The 13,405-nt window shown below is 44.7% G+C and overlaps 1 long non-coding RNA gene across 2 annotated transcripts in view; it reads left to right on the plus strand.

Moving 5' to 3' along the window:
* The window catches only part of LOC138844994 (uncharacterized), a 43,967-nt gene that overhangs the window by 22,788 nt on the left and 7,774 nt on the right, over window positions 1-13,405 (plus strand). The window contains exons 5-6 of one of the 2 annotated variants that reach the window (XR_011381551.1): window positions 12,033-12,208; window positions 12,319-13,217. The exons of the other annotated variant lie outside the window; for it this stretch is intronic. This is a non-coding gene — a long non-coding RNA (uncharacterized lncRNA). Of the gene's footprint in view, window positions 1-12,032; window positions 12,209-12,318; window positions 13,218-13,405 lie in introns of those variants that run through there. 2 annotated transcript variants of the gene reach the window in all.

Consider the following 13,405-nt stretch of genomic DNA (forward strand, 5'->3'; position numbering starts at 1 on the left):
GGTCCCTTCACCTGCATGAGAGACCAGGAGGAAGTACCCGGCTCCTGGCTTCGGATCGGTGCAGCGCCGTCCGTAGCGGCCATTAGGGGAGTGAACCAAAGGAAGGAAGACCTTTCTCTCTCTCTCACCATCTGTAACTCTACCTCTCAAATAAATACTTCTCACTGTCTATAACTCTGTCTGTCAAAAAAAAAAAAAAAAAAAAAAAGGTATTGTGAGGGGCCAGCATTGAGGCATAACAGGTTAAGCTGCATGGGATGCCAGCATCCCATATGGGCATCTGTTCGAGACCCCGCTACTGCACTTCTAATCCGGCTCCCTGCTGGTATGCCTGGGAGAGCAGCAGAGGATCCCTGTGGGAGACCTAGAAGAAGCTCCTGGCATCTGGCTTTAGACTGGTCCAGCTCTGGCCGTTGTGACCATTTGGGAGATCTCTCTCTTTCCCTCTGTGTCTCTCCCTCTCTCCATAAACTCTGCCTTTCAAATAAATAAATACATCTTAAAAAAGAAAAGGGGGGTATTAGGAAAAGTCTAGAGAATCAGTAGGAAGTGTGGAGAACCAGGGGATGTGAATCAATTAAAAACTAAGGGGGGGGGCTGGCGCTGTAGTGTAGTGGGTAAAGCTGCTGCCTGCTGTGCTGGCATCCCATATGGGTGCTGATTTGAGTCCCAGCTGCTCCACTTCCGATCCAGCTCTCTGCCATGGCCTGGGAAAGCAGTATAAGATGGCCCAAGTCCTTAGGCCCCTGCACGCATGTGGGAGACCCAGAAGAAGCTTCTGGCTCCTGGCTTTGGATTGATGCAGCTCTGGCCATTGCAGCCATTTGGGGAGTGAACCAGCAAATGGAAGACCTCTCTCTCTCTCTCTCTCTCTCTCTCTCTCTGCCTCTCCTTCTCTATGTGTAACTCTTGATTTTAAAATAAATAAATAAATCTTTAAAAAAAAAATAAGGGAGGGGACAACGTGGTGTAGTGGGTTAAGCCACCACTTGCAATGCCAGCATCCCGTATTGGAGTGCTTGTTTGAGTCCCATCTACTCTGCTGTGATCCTGCTCCCTACTAATGTGCCTGGTCTCCCATGAGGCACACCCAGATATAGTGCCTGGCTTCAGTCTGGCCCAGCCTTGGCCATTGCTGCCATTTGGAGTGTGAACCAACAGATGGAAAATACCTCTCTCTCTTTCTCCCTCCCCCCACCTCTGCTTTTCAAGCAAACAAATAAATAATAGGTTAAGTAAATAAATAACAAGGGCGATAAGGCACTGGCCAGATCTTGCCACAGGGACAGTCTGCTTAGGATTCTGCTAATCCTGTCTTTGCAGGGACCTTTTCTTGTTGCCTGGTTCTGCATCCTTGAACCCTCTTTGCCGTGTTGCTGGACGCTTGGCACTGCACAGCCACTGCAAATGACTTCTCAATCCCACAGGCTTCATGCTAGAAGAACTGACATCTCTTAATAAAAACTACATAAACTCTAAAATAAGAAGTACCACTTTTCAGGGACAGGTGGTTTTTTTGTTTTTAGATTTATTTATTGATTTATTTGAAAAGCAGAGGCAGAGAGAGAGATCTTCCATCCGCTGGTTCACTCCCCAGATGGCCCCAACTGCTGGAGCTGGACCAATCCGAAGCCAGGAACCAGGAGCTTCTTCTGGGTCTCCCATGCAGGTGCAGGATTCCAAGGACTTAGACCATCTTCTGCTGCTTTCCCAGGCCTTCCTTGGTAAAGAGCTGGATCGGAAGTGGAGCTGCTGGGGCTCGAAACGGCACCTATAGGGATGTCGGCACTGCAGGCCATGGCTTTACCTGCTACACCACATCACCCGTCCCAGGGACAGGTGTTTGACCTGACAATTAAGCTTCTGATTCCAACTTCCTGCCAGTGCAGACCTTGGGAGGCAGGAGTGATAGCTCAAGTGATTGGGTTCTTGACACTGTGTAGGAGGTCTGGACTGTATTCCTGGCTCCTGGCTCCAGCTCCAGTAGATGGGATCTCTGTGTGTCACTCTCTCTCTTTCTCTAAAAAAAAAAAAAAAAAAAAAAACCCACACACACACACACACACACACACACACATTTTTTTGGAGGACCCAGGAGACAGATGCAGCGTGTCCAGCTAGGTATTCGCACTGCAGTTCGCTGTTCACTGTCTGTCAGCCACACTGATTTCTGTAGAGCACCGCCCAGGGAAAGCAAAAGAAGAACAAAGCATTTGAAGGATTTTTTTCCCCCTGAAGAACTTACAGTTTTACAGAATTTGATTAAATGCATTGATATTTCCTCAGAAAAGAGCCCTCTAAGTGCAGGGAGTGGGAAAGGAGTGGAAAATGTAAACAGATCTTTTATTGACTTCCTTATTTGGGAACATATCTTTCTGCTTGTAAATGTCCAAATAGTGAGGTTGAGTCCAGGGATCAAACGTGAGGTCTTAGGAGAGAGCCAGTATTACCCTGGCTGCTGCTGGATTCTCAGATGCCAGAGACATATCCAGAACTGGATGGTGGAGGGGAAAATTGGTAGGGTTGACTACATCTTTGGAGTTTTAGGAGTAGAAGTAGAAACTAATTATTAAGAAGTGAGAAAAATCTTTTTTATTTTGGAACTAATATGTATATAGTCACCTTGGAGTAAATGAGATATAATCTGAGACCTTCAGAACATGGATCCTATGTAATCTTTATATTGTCTCATATAACTTTCTATAAAAATTGCTTCCTGGCCGGCGACATGGCTCAAGACTAATCCTCTGCCTGCAGTACCGGCACACCAGGTTCTAGTCCTGGTTGGGATGCCAGATTCTGTCCCAGTTGCTCCTCTTCCAGTCCAGCTCTCTGCTGTGGCCCAGGAGTGCAGTGGAGGATGGCCCAAGTACTTGGGCCCTGCACCCGCATGGGAGACCAGGAGAAGCACCTGACTCCTGGCTTTGGATCAGCGCAGTGCCACAGCGGGCACTAGAGGGTGAACCAATGGAAAAGGAAGACCTTTGTCTCTCTCTCTCTCTCACTGTCCACTCTGCCTGTCCAAAAAAAAAAAAAAAGAATTGCTTCTTGGTTGTCAGGATATTTGCACAGCTTTCATCATGGGTCTTTTAAAATTTTTATTTATTTACTTATTTATTTGAAAGGCAGAATTACAGTGAGAGAGTGACATCTTCCATCCACTGGTTCACCTGCAACAGCCAGGTCTGGTCCAGGCTGAAGCCAGGAGCCAGGAACTCCATCCAAGCCTCCCACATGGTCAGTGGGGTCCCAAGTACTTGGGCCATTTTCAACTGCCTCTCAGGCACATTAGCTGATAGCAGAGTAGCTGGGACTTGAACTAGACTTGAACTAGTGCTCCAGTATGTGATACCAGTGTTGCAATTAGCAACTTAGCTCACTGTGCCACAATGACAGACCCATCATGGACTTTTTTTTTTTTTAACATGTATTTATTGGGGCTGCTGCTGTGCACAGCAGATAAAGCTGGCGCCTGCAGCATTGGCATCCCATATGGCCACTGATTCAAGTCCTGGCTGCTCCACTTTTTTTTTTTTTTTTTTTTTTGACAGGCAGAGTGGACAGTGAGAGAGAGAGACAGAGAGAAAGGTCTTCCTTTTGCCATTGGTTCACCCTCCAATGGCCGATGCAGCCTGCATGCTGCGGCGGGCGCACCGCGCTGATCCGATGGCAGGAGCCAGGTACTTATCCTGGTCTCCTATGGGGTGTAGGGCCCAAGTACTTGGGCCATCCTCCACTGCACTCCCTGGCCACAGCAGAGAGTTGGCCTGGAAGAGGGGCAACCAGGACAGAATCCGGCACCCTGTCCGGGACTAGAACCCGGTGTCTCCACTTCTGATCCAACCCCCTGCTTATGGCCTGGGAAAGCAGCAGAAGATAACCAAGTGCTTGAGTCCCTGCACCCATGTGGGAGACCTGGATAAAGCTCCTGGCTTCTTGCTTTGGCCTGGCCCAACTCTGGCTGTTGCAGCCATTTGAGGGATGAACCAGCATATGGAAGAACTCTGTCTCTCTGTCTTGCCCACCCCACCCCCCCGCTGTAACTCTGACTTTCAAACAAATAAATAAATCAAAGATTTGAAAGTCAGAGTTCCAGAAAGAGAGAGGGAGCAACAGAGAAAGGGAAAATGAGATCTTCCATCCACAGGTTCACTTCTTAGATGATCGCACAGGACAGGGCTGGGCCAGGCAGAAGCCAGGAGCCAGGAGCTTCACCCACGTCTCCCCCATGGGTTGCAGGAGCTCAAATACTTGGGCCATCTTCTGGTTTTCCCAGGCCATTAGCAGGAAGCTAGATCAGAAGGGGAGCAGCCAGGACACAAACCAACACTCATAAGGGATGCTAACGTTACAGCTTTATCTGCTACACCATAATGCCAGCCCAACCTTTTGAGACTTTTTGAGGATTAATAATGTATTCATAGGGAGGGGTTTCCAAGCTCATAATTCAGTTCTTCAGTTGGATGCAGACCAGGAATCTGCTGTGCAGAAATGCAAACAAGATATGAAAAAAAACAAGTTCATATCTTTGGGTGGAACGCATTCTTTCATGTTTGACAAGCCTTCTTCCTCCTTGGAACATGTGCTAGAAAGAGAAAACTCGATCTCTAGGAATGTGACACTCCACCTTAGAGCATAGCTGTGTGCAGGCCGTCATGCACCTGGCGCTGAATCTCAACAAGAATGGAATCTCACTGACAGAGACAAGGTTTAATGATGAGTGTCTGAGTCATGAAAAGTGAAGAAATTATTAAGGACTCATGGGATCTCTTGAGGGTGGAGATCTATACATTCCTATGAAGGCTGAGAGAAGCTACCTGGTACCTCTCCCATAACTCAGCAATTTTCCATGGAAATCTTTGAAGGAAAAAGATCACAAAGAGGTAGGCTAAATGATTAAGGTGGAGACAGTGCGGGTTGGTGAGGGACAGGTGCTAGGTAAAGAAGAGAATTTCTAGTATCCAATGTAGGGATAGTACATTTCACCCTTGGCTGTGTCCCAGGGGGGACAGTGAACAAGGAGCATAAGATCTGCAGACAAAGCTCAATGTAGCAAAGCTGCTCTAGGCTGAGGAGTGTAAAGGCATGACCTGGGCTGATGCCTGTGCAACACTTAAGGTGTCAAGCCAGGGACCAAGAGAAGAGTTTGGACACAGATTAAACATCTCTGTTGCCATTGTCTTGGTCTGTTTTCTGTTGCTATAACAAAATGTCTGGGGCCCGATTTTTTTTTAAAATGATTTATTTATTTGAAAGACAGAGTTACATAGAGAGGGGAGAGGCAGAGAGAGAGAGAGAGAGAGAGGTCTTCCATCCGATGGTTCACTCCCTAATTGGCTGCAACAGCCAGAGCTGCACCAATCCGAAGCCAGGAGCCAGGAGCTTCTTCTGGGTCTCCCACACAGGTGCAGGGGCCCAAGGACTTGGGCCATTTTTTCTGCTGTCCCAGGTCATAGCAGAGAGCTGGATTGGAAGTGGAGCAGCTGGTTCTTGAACCAGCACCCATAGAGAATGCCGGTGCTTCAGGCCAGAGTATTAACCTGCTGCACAACAGCGCTGGCCGCTCAAATTTTTTTTTTTTAAAGATTTATTTATTTATTTGAAAGGCAGAGTTACAGAGGCACAAAGAGGAAAAGAAGAGAGAGAGGAGAGGAGGAGTGGTCTTCCATCCGCTGGTTCCCTCCCCAAATGGCCAGCCGTAGCTAGGCTGATTTGAAGCCAGGAGCCAGGAGCTTCTTCTGGGTCTCCCACACAGGTGCAAGGTCTGCTTGGGGCTCTTCTCCCCTTCCTCCTCCTCCCCCCTCCCCCTTCTCCCTCCTCCTCATCCCTATTCCTACCTCTTCCTTTTTTCTCCTTCCTCCTTTCTCCTTCTTTTTTAAAGTTTTCCTTATTTAAATTGAAAGGCAGAGAGACAGATAAAGATCTCCCATCTACAAGTTCACTCCTCAAATGCCCACAAAAGCCAGAGCTGAGACAGATGACGCTAGGAACCAAGAATTGAACCCACTATCCCATGTTGGTGGAAGGGACCCAAGTACTTGAGCCATCACCTCCTGCCTCCCAAAGTGTACCTTGGCAGGAAGCTGAGATTGGGAGCACTGCCAGGACTCAAACCTAGGCACTCTGATATGGAATGCAGGTATCCCAAGTGGTATCTTAACCTCTACACCAAACACCTGCCCCATATTCTGCCTTTTCTTACAAAGCCACCAATAGCATAATGGGGCCTCTACCCTCATGACCTCATCCAATCCTAATTACCTCCCAAATACCCTACCTCCAAATACAATTAACATAGGAATTTGAGGGTTAAGTTTCCAACACATAAACTTTAAGGGGACACACTCAACAAACCCTAGCACTTGTGTTAAAAATGGTGTTTAACCAGATGATTTACCTTTAAACCTAGCTCTTATACCTTTTACTAGCTGTGTGGCTTTGGAAAACTGACCTAGCCTTTCTGTGTCTTGGTTTTATCATTTATAAGAGGGCAATAAGAAGGACTGGTGGTGTGGCATAGTGGGTAAAGCTGCTGCCTGTGACGCTGGCATCCCATTTAGGAGCTGGTTAGAGATCCAGCTGCTCCACTTCTGATTTAGCAATGGAGGATGTGCCAAGTGCTTGGGCCCCTGCACCCACGTGAGGGATCCATATGAGGCTCCTGGCTCCTTGCTTTGGCCAGGCCCACCAGGCTTGACTGTTGTGGCCATTTGGGGAGTGAACCAGCGGATGGAAGATCTCTCTTTCTTTCTCTCTCTCTCTCTCTGTAATTCTGCCTTTCAAATAAATAAATCTTAAAAAAGAGAGAGAGCAATAAAAATATGGCCTGCCTCATTAGATTCTCATTAGTTACATCCTTTACTTCATGTAATGTACTCAGAAGAGTGGCTGGCACATAGTAATCATAACCAAGTGATTACTTTATAAGCCCTGGGCTTCAGTGTTACTACAGGGGGTAGCATGTGCCAGAATGAGATAACATTTTCCAACTTCAAAGCTTGTGTGGGCATCAAGGTGAACTATGATTCAGCTTAATCTCAGCAAACACCATAGCTCTTTCCTTTCATCTGATGGCAGTTCATCCAGCAGCTCTGTGGTGGAAATAATTAATTGATATCCTCCTTATTAACAGATTGCTGGTGTTAAAAATGGATTTGTGGCAAACGCTTTGTTTCATTGAAGACTTTCCTAAGCATCAGAGCAACATGGTTGAAATGCAGCCACCTTGGTTTTGATATTAAGAACCTTGAAAGTGGAAGACTCAGGAGTAGGGGGTCTCGTGCGGTTTCTCACACTGAAGTATCAAAGTAACCAAGATTTGGGGGTAGCTTAAGCATTTTAAAATTCGTGTTTCTTAAGAATAAAACTAAAACTTATTTCCTGTTAGGCCTGTTTCTAATGGGCCTCCAGTGTAAGGAGCATGCTTTTAAATCTGCAAATTATTATCACCTTGTATTTTCACAAGAACTTAGCTTCGCCTAAGTACAACCATGATTCCAGGGCCTAGTGTCCAGCTGCAAAGGGGGCTAAGTAAAAAATTGGTGAGCTCGCTCAGTGAAGGTGAGTGGAATAGGTTCTTGTCTTCCTGCAAAAAAGAATTCAGACGTGAGATAAGAGGAGTTGTAGGCAGGGTGTCAAGGTTTATTGGGGGTACCACATCTCTCAGAACAAGTGGGCACCTCTCCAGACAAGATCTAAAAGAGCCTGGTTTACATTGAGACTAAGGTTTCTAAGGGAATTGAAATTCAGTTCTTGCCATTTCTTCTTCCCCTCCTCCCACTTCTGGGTAAAAGGTTTGCTGAGTGTGAATTAGGTGAAATTTCTCCCAAGATTTTACTACCCAATGTTATGGGGCTGAGTAGCCTACCTGGAGCCAGGCAGAAGCAAGCCTTGGGAGAAGGCTGTGACCACCTACAGAGCAACTGGGATATGGAAAGGACTTTGTAGTGTAAAATACTGAGCTGCTTCTAAGGTGTGCTTCCAAGCTATTACATTCCTTTTTGAAGAAACTTGTTTTCCAGGGGCAACTCAAGAGTAGGCTGATTTCTAACTTCCTAGAAGTTTCAACTATGTAACCACAGTGTAATCTCCCTCCCCCCTCTGCTAGCTGCAATGCAATACCCAACACCCCTGCCCTACTCCCCAGCCTCCTCCTCCCTTTGCATTGTTGTGTGTGTTTAGATTGTGCCTCAGGAAGTTGCTTAAACTGGGGGAGGGGAGCTCTGCTTGACAAATATAAAAGGACTTTAACTTCTGAGAGCAACACCTGCTTCCACCCACTGGTCACTGCTCTTGAGATTGAGTATTAACGCCTCATTTTTTGCTTCCTTCATATTTCTGAGTCCATAATTTGGTGGGCAGGTGGTCTAGGGTGGGCTTATTTCCTATATTTCCTTAAGTCAGTTGTTCCTCACACTGGGATCTGTTAGAGTTTTTTCTCTTTTTTTCTTTATGAAGTATTGGTGCATTACCAACACAGAGGAAATTTTAGAAATGTTGGTACAGTGGGAAGGACATGGGCTTTGAAATCAGACAGATCCATCCCCACATTTAGTCTCTACTACTTACTTGCTGGACGACCTTGGACAAGTCTCTTGGCTCCTCTGAGCCTCACTGTTGTCATTTGTGAAAACAGTGACAGTAGCTACCCACAGTCTTGTTAGGATGAGTGCATATAAATCATTTAACACATTCCAGGAAGCATGGTAAAGTATCTTCCATCCTTTTGTGAATTTTTCTTCTCTCCTAAAGTCAGAGGAGTTATTCTGCCTTTTTGAAGGGAAGGTGAGAGAAACTCAACTGAGACATTTGCTACAGTTTGAGTGCATCCCCCAAAGTTCATGTGCTGGAAACCTAATCATCAGCACTGAAGTGTTGGAAGGTGAGACCTAATAAGAGGTGATTAGATCAGGTGACTATGACTGTTGTTACTGGGGAAATGGGTTAGTTATCTCAAGAGCAGACTTGTTATTAAAGTGAGTTCAGGGGTCGGTGCTGTGGTGTAGTAGGTTAAGCCTCTGCCTGTGGTATCGACATCCCATATGGGCATCGGTTCCAGTCCTGGTTTCTCTACTTATGATCCATCTCCATGCTGTTGGCCTGGGAAAGCAGTGGAGGATGGTCCAAGTGCTTGGGCCTCTGCACCCTCATGGGAGACATGGAAGAATTTCCTGGCTCCTGGCTTCAGATTGGCCCAGCTCTGGCTGTTGTGACTGTTTGGGGAGTGAACCAGCAGATGGAAGACCTCTCTCTCTCTTTCTCCCTCTCTGCCTATAACTCTGCCTCTCAAATAAATAAATAAATCTTTAAAAAATAATAAAGCAAAATAAAATAAATGTGATTCTATAGCAATTTTTTGCTATTAGACAATTTTACTATCATGATTGCTGTGGTTTGAATAGGATTTGGCTCCCCAACTCATGCAGGTGTTTAGACCCCAAAGTCTTATGTTAGTAGTTAATGGAGTAATGTTAATTTTTGATGGATTAAGGATGGAGGCTTGATCCATTATAGTATCTGGGAAGTGGGCCTGGTTGAAGGTCCTCCAGTCATTAGGAGCATGACCTTGGAAGATAGCTCTAGAAAGAGGGTTGGGGCTGGTGCCGTGGCTCAATAGGCTAATCCTCTGCCTGAGGCGCTGGCACACCGGTACTAATCCCGGTTGGGGCACTGGATTCTGTCCTGGTTGCTCCTCTTCCAGTCCAGCTCTCTGCTGTGGCCCGGGAGTGCAGTGGAGGATGGCCCAAGTGCTTGGGCCTTGCACCCACATGGGAGACCAGGAGAAGCACCTGGCTCCTGCCTTCGGATCAGCGCAGTGCGCTGGCCACAGCGCACCAGCCACAGCGACCATTGTGGGGTGAACCAACGGAAAAGCAAGACCTTTCTCTCTGTCTCTCTCTCTCACTATCCACTCTGCCTGTCAATTAAAAAAAAAAAAAAAAGAAAGAAAAAAAAAGATGGTTGGTTCTATAAGCAGAGTTAGGCCTAGCTCTTTCTTGCTCTCTCTCCCCCTCTCCCTCTCCCTTTCTCTCTCTCTCTCTCTCTCTCTCTCTCTGCTTCCGGGCTTGCCGTGTGATCTTCCTTACATCCCACCATCCTTAGAATGTAATGGAGCTGCCCTGTCTTGGACTGTGAATCTCCAAAATTATAAACTAAAATAAATGTTTTTCCTAAGTAGCTGCTCTCAAGTATTTTGTTGTGGTAACACAAAACTAAGTCATACAGTGATGAAGGCATTTAGAGTTGTAGAGGCCTGAGTTCCAATACCAGCTGTAACACTGACTGGCTGTGTGTTTTTGAGCATGTCTCTTATTCTCTCTGGGTTTCATTTTTCTTGTCTTCAAAATGGAAAAAAAAAAAAAGAAATCACATGTATAAAATGCTTTCTACAAAGTAAAATGCTATAGAGAAACAAGTTATGAAAGTTGAACCATGAAAAGTACAGACCTTAATATGGTTATATATATTTTTCAGTGAGGCCTATTTCTAGTGGGCCTCCAGTGTAAGGAGCATGCCTTTAAATCTGAAAATTATTATCACTCTGAAAAATCAAGAGAAAAGAAGGTGAAGAAGAGAAAAGAGGCCTGAGGCCATAGGAATATTTTTAAAAGTTTAATATTTATTTATTTATTTGAAAGACAGTTTACACAGAGATAGAGGGAGAGACAGAGAAAGATTTTTCACGTGCTGGTTCACTCTCCAAATGGCACAATGGCTGGAGCTGGGCCAATCCGAAGCCAGGAGTCAGCAGCTGCTTCTGAATCTCCCATGGGGGTGTCAAGGGCCCAAGGACTTGGATCATCTGCTGCTGCTTTCCCAAATGCATTAGCAGGGAGCTGGAGCAGAAGTGGAGCAGCTGGGACTCGAACCTGCGCCCGTGTGGGATGCTGGACTCACAGGCGGCAGCTTAACCCACTCCGCCACAACACTGGCCCCACATATCAAAATTTTTTAAATGTGGCAAGTGTGAACCCTGTGTCTATGTAGTGGGATTCAAGTATATATACACTGTAGGGGGCAAGAAGCTTGAAAAATAGAGCTTTCCTGTGCCTTCTGGAATGCAGACCCTCTGTCTGGGACCTCTAAGGTAAAGAATTCCACAGGAAATATTTGTTTAATTAATTGTGGCCAAAACTCAGTTGTGGGTAGGCTGGATTTCATTGTGCACTGTTATTGCTTCTTCAACTAAGATACGTGCGTACTGTAACCCAAGTGCAAACCCACAGGATTTGAACTCCTAACCTTTAAAACATGAAATGATGACTTTAGCCACCTTATGTCCTGGTTCTTGTTTACTGGGACTGGAAGTTCTCATTAGACAGAGCCCCATTTATTCCATGACTGTAGCAAAGTAACACTGAGAAACCCAAAGGAATATCCATTTTAAAATAGTGTCTGTGGCACCGAAAGGATTCTGGAGCTCTGAATCAGCCCCTTACTTCATGGCTTGCAGAACAAAATGAAAATCAGATTGGAACACACGGACTTCTACTTTTCTGTAATGACACGTTGTGAAGGGAAGGAGAGCAATTTTCTTGGACATTCCTCTAAAACCAGTGCACTTGCAGTGGTTGTTTTTGGTTTGCAAAACTATCCCAAACAAACCTAAGGCTCACTGGTGTCTCTGCGTGCCAGGACTCTGAGCAACATAGCCCATTTGTCCAGGGACTGTAATTAAAATCAATAATCATTCCTTTCACTTGGCACAATGTTATCTGCTTCTTCCACAAGCAATGACAAGGTGGATTTTAGTACCTCATTCTTGCTCGAAGTGATTTAATGATTACATGAGAAAAATAATTGTCTTAACATATAATATTGGAGTCTTGGATTTTGGCTTCACCTACAAGATGGAAGAATTTTGTTAAGAAAGAAAGAAAAAAGCCTCAAGAAATGTGTCTGTTCCTCAAATCTGACTGAAAAATTACATATTCTGACCTGAAAAGGAAAAATAAACATCATCCATGAAATTCTGTGGCAAAAAGGAATGAGAATGTTCTTTAACAAAAAAATCTGAACTGTATTCTTTGCAGGTTTGAAGGCAACCTTTGCCAAAGTCTGCTCGCTGGAAACTTTCTCCCAGACCTGGCTCCTACCACGAGGCTTGGCTGCAGAATAAGGCCTGGAAGACCGTGGTTTGGAATGTGTGAATGTTAAAATCAGACACTGTTCCCTTTTCCTTACAACAACAATCTTTGGTTTTGCCAATGTATGCACTGGGTTTTTTGAGATTGCCTTGTTTGTTGCCACAAGTCAGAACTATTGAAGGGATTTTAGTGTTTTCAGTTTTTTTGACTGCTACTCATCCCTTTCTCACAGTGCACTTGAGAAGGTAACAGTACCTCCATGCTGAAATGAAGAAATGGCTGAGTGTCAAACGACTTGTAGAAGACTACACAGCAAGTTAAAAGCAGATCTGGATTAGAAACTTGATTTTCCATGTCTTCCCTAGATCTGTAAACCTGGTCCACTAAACTTAAGTTTTTCTAAGACGTTGTGGCAGATATACACAATGATCCATAAGGAGAAGGTGGGAAGTCACACTGAGAGTCAGCAGTATGTGGAGTGACTAGATATGAAATACTTTCATCAAATAATTATCACCTGCTTGGGCAGAGATATAATGTAAAATCATTTTGCTATGAATTGTTCTAATTTATAGAATATTGTAATTCAGATAGAAAAAAAGTAACATTCAACTTAATTCCATCCGGGCAGAACAAACAACAAATATGAACTATGTCATAGAGACTGTGTCTCATCTCATATATCATCTGTCATATAAATCATATGTCATAAATAATAGAATAAGTGGTTACTGTATAGTTGGGAACCGTACTTCCAGGAAGCACTCACTGAACATGAAAGGCAGAATGTTGAACAGAAACCAGGTAGTCTGTGTAACCAAATTAATAGTAGTAGCTGCAACTGAAATGCTGTTCACAGGAAAAGGGAGTGTGCTTAAGAAATTTTTATGGGATCTTGGAATTACACAGATCTTGTTATGTTTCAATGGTGGCGGAACTGTTCAGGAGGAAACAGAATGGGCATAGTTGGAACCAAAGAACACGTCAGAGAGTTTACTTCAAGGAGCAGTGGTGGTCTCTGTATTTAGTATAAAATTTTTCCTGATAACAAGAAGAGAACTTATTGGTAGAGGAAATTATGGGATATAGGACAGCAGAGAAAATTCAGCATATACAACTAAACCATTGCAATGCAAAGGTCAGGAAGGACCAGGGCAGAGATATTTCCATTGGTCAGACTTGTTAAAAAAATAAGAGCCACAGTGTATATTATTTATAGCTTCCTGTACACACATATTTGACACAGTTAACTGTTTAAATTTTTTTTTCAGTTGGAGCAGTAATTTTATACTATTTCTTTTGATTTCACAAAAATTAGA

This window comes from Oryctolagus cuniculus, chromosome 13 (assembly GCF_964237555.1).
Source record: "Oryctolagus cuniculus chromosome 13, mOryCun1.1, whole genome shotgun sequence".
Taxonomy (NCBI): Eukaryota; Metazoa; Chordata; class Mammalia; order Lagomorpha; family Leporidae; genus Oryctolagus; species Oryctolagus cuniculus.